Below are 8,115 nucleotides of genomic sequence, written 5' to 3'. Positions count from 1 at the left end.
TGTAGGGTCTGTATGACATCTGCCCAGGATCTTCTAGCTTTCATAGTCTCTGGTGAGAAGTCTGGTATTTTGATAGGCCTGCCTTTATATGTTACTTGACCTTTTTCCCTTACTGCTTTTAAAATTCTTTATTTAGTGCATTTGGTGTTTTTATTATTATGTGACAGGAGGAATTTCTTTTCTGGTCCAAACTATTTGGAGTTCTTTAGGCTTCTTGTATGTTCATGGGCATCTCTTTCTTTAGGTTAGGGAAGTTTTCTTCTATAATTTTGTTGATGATATTTACTGGCCCATTACATTGGGAGTCTTCACTCTCTCCTATTCCTATTATCCTTAGGTTTGGTCTTCTCATTGTGTCCTGGATTTCCTGGATGTTTTGGGTTAAGAGCTTTTTGGTTTTTGCATTTTCTTTGACTGTTGTGTCAATGTTTTCTATGGTGTCTTCTGTCCCTGAGATTCTCTCTTCTCTTTTATTCTTTTGGTGATGTTTGCATCTATGACTCCCGATTTGTTTCCTAGGTTTTGTATGGCCAGGGTTGTCTCTCTTTCTGTTTTCTTTATTGTTTCTATTTCCATTTTTAGATTCTGGATGGTTTTGCTCATTTCCTTCACCTGTTCCTTTTGGTCTTCTTGAGCTTCATGTGATCTGTGAATTGTATCTTGGGTATTCTGAGTTTCTGGGCTAATATCCACTTATCAGTGAGTGCATACCATGTGTGTTCTTTTGTAATTGGGCTACCTCACTTAGGATGATATTTTCTAGTTCTATCCATTTGCCTAATAATTTCATGAATTCATTGTTTTTAATAGCTGAGTAGTATTCCATTGTGTAAATGTATCACATTTTCTGTATCCATTCCTCTGTTGAAGGACATCTGGGTTGTTTCTAGCTTCTGGCTATTATAAATAAAGCTGCTATGAACATAGTGGAGTATGTGTCCTTGCTATATGTTAGAGCATCTTTTGGATATATGCCCAGGAGTGGTACAGCTGGGTCCTCAGGTAGTATTATGTTGAATTTTCTGAGGAACCACCAGACTGATTTCCAGAGTGGTTGTACCAGCTTGCAATCCCACCAACAATGGAGAAGTGTTCCTCTTTTTCCACAACTTTACCAGCATCTGCTGTCACTTGAGTTTTTGATCTTAGCCATTCTGACTGGTGTGAGGTAGAATCTCAGGGTTGTTTTGATTTGCATTTCCCTGATGACTAAGAATGTTGAACATTTCTTTAGGTGCTTCTCAGCCCTTCAGGTTTCCTCAGTTGAGAATTCTTTGTTTAGCTCTGTACCCCATTTTTTAATAGGATTATTTGATTGTCTGGAGTCTAACTGCTTGAGTTCTTTGTATGTATTGGATATTAGCCCTCTATCAGATGTAGGATTGGTAAAGCTCTTTTCCCAGTCTTTTGGTTGCTGTTTCATCCTTTTGACAGTGTCCTTTGCCTTACAGATGCTTCAGCTGCTTTTAGACTTCATCAGTAAAGTGTCATGTACATATTTAGTTATCCTTGCATGTAAACTCCTTTTTGGAGCAACTGAAAATTGCATTGCTGTTTAATTCTGGTTTATAATTATTACTGAGATAATTGTTTTATCTTGTAACCTATAGCTTGTTGAACTTAGTCTTAGGAGTTACTTTGTAATTTCTTTGAATTTCCTGTATAAACAATAGTGTTATCCAGGAATCGGAAGTCACTCTTCTTTTTCTAATTTGTATTATCTTTCAGCTATTGATTCCTCCCTCTATCACCATTTTTTTTTTTAAATGAACAGTGTGGTCAGTACAAGTTAAATTCTCATAGTTGACACAGTTGGCTGGGAAGTCCAAGATTAAGATATCCATGTCTGGTCTTTGCTTTCAAAATGGTACCTTGAACACCGTGTCCTCAGATGGGGATTAACACTGCATCCTCATATGGCAGAAGGTAAAAGGGTAAACTAAGTGGTTCTCTCAAGCCCTTTCTTGAAAAGGATACCAGCTCAGCATGTTCTGGCTTTGTCTCACCATATTGTTGGATTAACAGTGGTATGTCAGCAGGGATTTGGGGGCACAAAACATTCAAACTATACTTCCGGAACACACTGAATTCTAAGTATCGAACTATATTTATATTCTTGAGTTTGACTCTACTTGGTTATACTGTTCTTTATTCTTTTTACATATCCTTTGATAACCTGAGAATTGTTGTGCCAGTTCACAAGGGAAGTGAAGAAGTGAAGGGTTGTTTTGTTTTGTTTGTAATTTTATTTTTGTACTGTACCTTCTTTGCAGAATGTCTATTACATTTTTTTGGTTTTAACAAGACAATATTGATAATAAAATAAGTTAGGTAGGCCTCATTGTTTCCCATTCCTTTATAGAGTTGATTTGTTAGGAAAGAGGAAAAAAATTATTTATTTTGCAGACCATCCACCATTATTGATTTTCCTCATTGATCTTTGATAATGGTTTCTCTTTATTCTTCCAACTTCCCTAGTTTCTGTAAACTGAAAGACATATAGAGGATTAGTTAGATTTGGGTGCAATACTTTTCCCCAGATAACTTAATATGCAGGGCTATACATATTTTATTGTATCAGCTCATGAGACACACATGTAGTTTCTTATAGTGATCCTGAAGATGATCAGGGAATTCAGATAGTATGATATGTGCATAAAATATCCTTTTACCAAATGCCTTAAAATCAGTGATTTGTTATTTTATTGGTAATTAAAACTGCATTTCTAATTTTTTCCACTCTCTTTGTATTGATCAAATGCATTTCCTAGACAAGAATTTCCATAGCGTGTTTTTGGTTGATCTGTGGGTGTGTTGGGCTTCATACAAACCTACAAGATATCTACTGAGAAGTAACAAGGGTGACACATGGAAGAGAGGAATTCCTACTGAGTAGGCTGAAAAGAACCTGTAACCATGAAGTGTACTGAACAAATCTTGCCTGGCTTCCAAAAGGAAACTATGGAGTTGACTACCTATTAAGGTGTTCTGGGGTTGGACAGAAATAGCCTAATCACTCTGGTTACCATCCTTGCTCAGTCATTGTTCTAAAGAGGCCTAGTCTTAAAAGTTGTGAAGCTGCCTGTGGTGGGGCAGGCCTGTAGTCTGAGCACTGAGGGAGCCAGAGCCAGAGCCAGAGCCAAAATGATGACTAAGCTTGAGGCCAGCCTCATTTACATAGCAAGTTTCATTTAAGTCTGGACTGGGGTGAGTCCCTGTCTTTAGGGGAAAAAAAAAGATAGGAATTCCACAGGTGCTGTAAACTGAATATGTTGGCTAGTTCTCTTTCACACTCTCTGAATATTTAGTATTTACTCTTTTTTTCATACAATTGGTATACAGTGTATCTTTGTGTCTAATACAGATGTCCCTTCTCCCAAATACTGCCCCTCCTCCAGGGCTTACCTTCTTTTTTAAATAACCCACTAGGTCCAATTAGTGCTGTTTGTATTGCATGGGTGTAGGGCCATCCATAAGAGCATGGACAACCTTAGCAGCAGCTGTATCCCTAAAGAAAGATGACTCCTTCTCCATCTGCCATTAATTGCCAGTAGCTCCTTAGGGTTTTTGTTTATCTGTTTGTTTGTAAACAATCTTGCTGTATAACCAAAGCAGACTTTGAACATATGGCCCTCCTGTCTCAGCCTGCAGAGGGCTGGGATTATAGACATACACTACCACACTGGGCCCAGATGTTTTTAATCCCTACTTTGATGCAATTATTACAAGATCACAATAGACATGCAGGCGCCAAGGCCAGAATCCTCCCCCAGCTTCCTATGTGCTAGGATTACATGTGTTTGCCCTGATACCTGACAGTTAAATGTAGTGCTTATAATAAAACGCCAAGTCATTTTTTTGAAGGGCTATGTACAAGTTGTATGTACATGGATGCTACATCTTGAGTTACAATTTATAAATAAGAGGCACAATATAATCTTGATTCTTTTATTCCTTTTGAGGATAATGTGTGTTTTAGCAACTTCTAATGGTAATGATTCATTTTAGAATTAGTGAGAACATATGAGTTTTAGAATTTTTTTAAAGTTTTTTTTGTTTGTTTGTTTTACTGTATAGGCTTGGCTGTAACTGACTGTGTAGAACACTCAAACTCACAAAGATGTGTGTGCCTCTGCCTCCTCAGGTCCTGTGATTAAAATATACACCACCACACCTGGCTGAATTTTGGAAATTATAATGGACTTCAGTCAACTGTAGTCATTATTATTTTTAAGGTGTAGGTTGTTTATTCCTGAACCAATAATAGCAGTTTTAAGGCTCATCCCACTTTGGAAGAAGGGTCAGGAGTTAAAGGTTAGTCTTGCCTGCATAACTGGTTCAGGGCCAGCCTGGAAGAAAAAAGGGTCTGTCTGTAAATAGTTAAAAGGGGATGGGGAAGCCCTTGCAAAATTGTTCCTGTTTTCCTATTCATTATGGAACATGTCAAACACATTAAGAAGTACAGAACAGCATTTAATGAACCACATGAATCACCAATCTTTGACACTTATCAGCTGGACCAATTGTATATTCATAGATTATTTAAGAATTACCAGATGTCAGGTAATTCTGAGGGATATTGTCTTGACTCACTAATGACATCACTGTCTGTGTGGCAGAACAGTGTCCCCTCTACTGTCCTGCAGCCCCCACATTGGGGCTGCATCTCATTCCTTGCACCCACCTTATCTACCTTATCAGTGCCTGTTTTCCAGCCACAAGATGCTATCAGCTTTCTTTTTTCCCCTTTTATTTCATGAAATCCCTCTGGAAACTGTATTATTATCCAAAAAATTATTGTCTTTCCTAAGGATGTCCCTTTAAGCTAAACCCATTGCAAATTTAGTTTACCAAATTGCAAGGTAAGTTATGTTCAACTTTACAGTAGAATATTTAGATAGGATATTTTCTCTTGCCAGAATCAAAGCCCAGGTCAAATTTAAATCATGAATGGTGGGCTCACAAACTGGAGAGGGAGAGGGAAGAAGCAGATCCAAAGCTGTTTAACTGCTCAAGGCTGTTCAAATGTTCAAAGCTGAGCAGCTGAACTTAGTTATCAAGAACCCATTTTACCAGGTGGAGACCATTGTCCAGGCAACAGATATTCTCTCCTAAAAACAAGGCCTCCATTGTAGGAGGAGAAAATGCATCTGAACATCCCTAGTCTGCTTTACATGGCAAATGTGTAGAATTTTTGAGAGAACTTAATGAGAGACTCATAAAAGACTCTGCGACTCCTGTTTTTTTCCCACACCTGGGAAATGGGCAATGACAGCGACTGGCACAGTGGGCATCTGGGACAAGGAGTGCTTTGACAATGAACAAAAAGGCTAGCAGGACTCTGGCCCCATGAGTCAAGGTGCTATTATAGCCTCTCTGGAGCTCTCGGTATGTTACAATTACCTAGAATGCATGGCGTTCCTGGTTTAATCCCTAGGACTTGCTACCTCTCCTGCAAGAAACCTCTTGCATTTTTAAACCGTTGTTCTTGATTCTGAGGACTGCACACAAGGCTGGCACATGCCAGGCATGCACTCTATGGCTCAGCTGCACCCATTATCTTGTTGGGCTTTCTGATGTACACAATCTATCATTTCTATGATAGAGTAGCTTTCAATTTATATGACACAGAAACTCCTTCATGTCTGCTTTCATCCTACTAGAGTACAATCTCTATGTGTTGCCATATTCAAATGTTTTGATGAATTTTGCACTCATTTGACGTCTAACATGATTAAGAAACAGAGCATTTCCCACACCCAGTCTTACTGAGCCCAGTTGGTTCTCCCCAGCTCTGCTCGGCAACTGTCGATCTGCTTTCTGTCACTACAGGTCCGACATGTTTTCCTAGAGCCTTACATAAATGGGATCATGCAATATTTACTCTCTTTTGTGTCTGGTTTCTTTCATTCAGTATTCTGTTTAAGATTCATCCATGGATGAAAATGTCATAATGAAATCCATTATTTTGTATCTTCACTTAGAGAAAAAAAATAGACTCTGAGGATCTGGTTTGGGGCAGGGTGCATAAGATCAAATATATTGTATGAAAAATCTTCAAAGCGAACTTGTGGTTATTTCACAGTAGCTTCCATAACAGCATATGTGGACATGCAACAATTTGTTTATCCTTTTACAGATAGTACATCTTAGGGTTGCTTCCAGTTTAGAGTCTGTTATAAAGGTGATGTAGATATTAATAAGCAAAGGACATCATTTTTATTTTCCTGCTTTTGTAGGCTGCTTTTGTCTTTGCTTGTATGCAGCAGTGGTTCCTGTAGTTTGTTTCAGATCCCCAACCCTTTTGTCTATAATTACAGGTTAGTTAAAACTTAATATTACCTTCTACTGTTAACTGTACTGCCCCATGTCATACGCCTTCTGAATTTAATCATAAATATACTAGGACAGTGGAAGACAGTCATTTCTGGTACAGAAATATAAAAAACAGTATAAACCCCCAGATGCTTTCTATTCTGAGTTGAGCAAGAAGTCTGGCTTTAGATCCAGTCAAGACTGTGCTTAAATACAGTGAGTATCTCCATCCTTGGATGCCACTGAGCTTAGTTAAAAAAAAAAAAAAAAAACCCTCCAGGAAATGAATAGAGAAGTGCAGAATGTAAGAATGAAATGTTCTTCCATTCAACCTTTGTTGAGAACTATGTCCTAAGCTCTGGGGATTGTGGTTGGGATTCAGCATTGAGTAAAATGGCCTGAGCTCATGAAGCTTATTTATATTCTAGACCAGGGAGAGGAAAAATAAAAATCTGTGTTATGCTGGATGGTGAAGTGCTGGGAAGAAATGCGGAGCAGGGAGGGTGACACAAAAGCCTGTGTTTGTAATCCACTCTTGGCGAGGGCTGCTAGAAGGCAGTGCTGATCTCTATCTCTAGCATTTATCATGGTGTCAGCTGGGTCTTAAGTGCTGCAGCTGTGTTTCCTGAGTGGAAGAAGTGACTGAGAGGATGCCAGTGCCAGCTTTATCTCATGAAATCATGGCAATCCTGCTTACCTGGGTGCTTTCACGGGCTTCCAGTCAGGTCATAATTATGTCAGCAAGAACCGTGCCCTTCTCTTCTCCTTGCTTTTGCTGGTTTTTTACACCTTTCTCTCTGTCTCTGTCTCTCTCCTTAACCAATAATACATATTTTTCTTGGAAACCAGATTTCTTTTAATGTACCTTTAAAATAATAGGTACTTGATTTTTAAGAATACATGAATTCTTTCAGGATTGTGCTAAGTAAAATAGGAAAACATTTGACAAATGACTTAGAATATCAATTTGTAGAACTTTGGTATCCCCGGTCTCTGGAAAACTGGCATGCTTATATTACATAGAGCAGAAAAAAATGATTTAGAATACAGTTCAGTGTCAAGGAACAATGTGCTTAATGTGTAACTGAGTTAAAATAACCTCTGTGCAGTGTCATTTCATACATATAAACTACAGCAGATTACAGAAATCACTGAGTCTTCTTCCTTGTGCTTTTTAAAAAATACATTTCCAGCCCATGGTATTAAACCTTCTATCCTTATTACTTTTGAAGTATCATGAAATTAAATATAAAAAGAATAGGAACTTGTTACATACATGATTGTTTCATAGATTGGGATATCTATGTAAGGTCTACACAGTCTGGCAGACTGAGGCTAGCTAGCTACAAGATACTAGGATTACCTTTTTGCTACCGTTGTTTGGTGAACAGTTAAAAGCTTGTGGACTTCTATTTTGCAAAGCTTACTATACTTTGCAAATATAGGGACTCTGCTACTCTATCTTTTTTATGAGTATAACTATCACAAAATACGGTTTTAGCACACATTTGGTTAACTTGCAAGGATTTCGCTTTGGTAATAATTACTTCACAGGAACAAAGTAACCTTTAGGCTCCATAATTAGCTCAGCTTTAAATTTGAATTCCTTGTCACTCATTACTATGCTAGCTATTGAACTATTGAACGCAGGCCTCCCTCAAGCATGCTAGGCAAGTACCCTCTCTTGTCTATATTTAACACTGTAGGTGACAGTGTTGTTTTCTGCTCCAATAGTTGGATGCATATCTTCTCCACTTAGGGGTACTATTTTCTGAGTTACTCATGCCTTCCTCCCATTTT

The sequence above is a fragment of the Mastomys coucha genome, unplaced genomic scaffold, assembly GCF_008632895.1.
Source record: "Mastomys coucha isolate ucsf_1 unplaced genomic scaffold, UCSF_Mcou_1 pScaffold14, whole genome shotgun sequence".
Taxonomy (NCBI): Eukaryota; Metazoa; Chordata; class Mammalia; order Rodentia; family Muridae; genus Mastomys; species Mastomys coucha.
Note: the sequence above shows the minus strand (reverse complement) of the source record.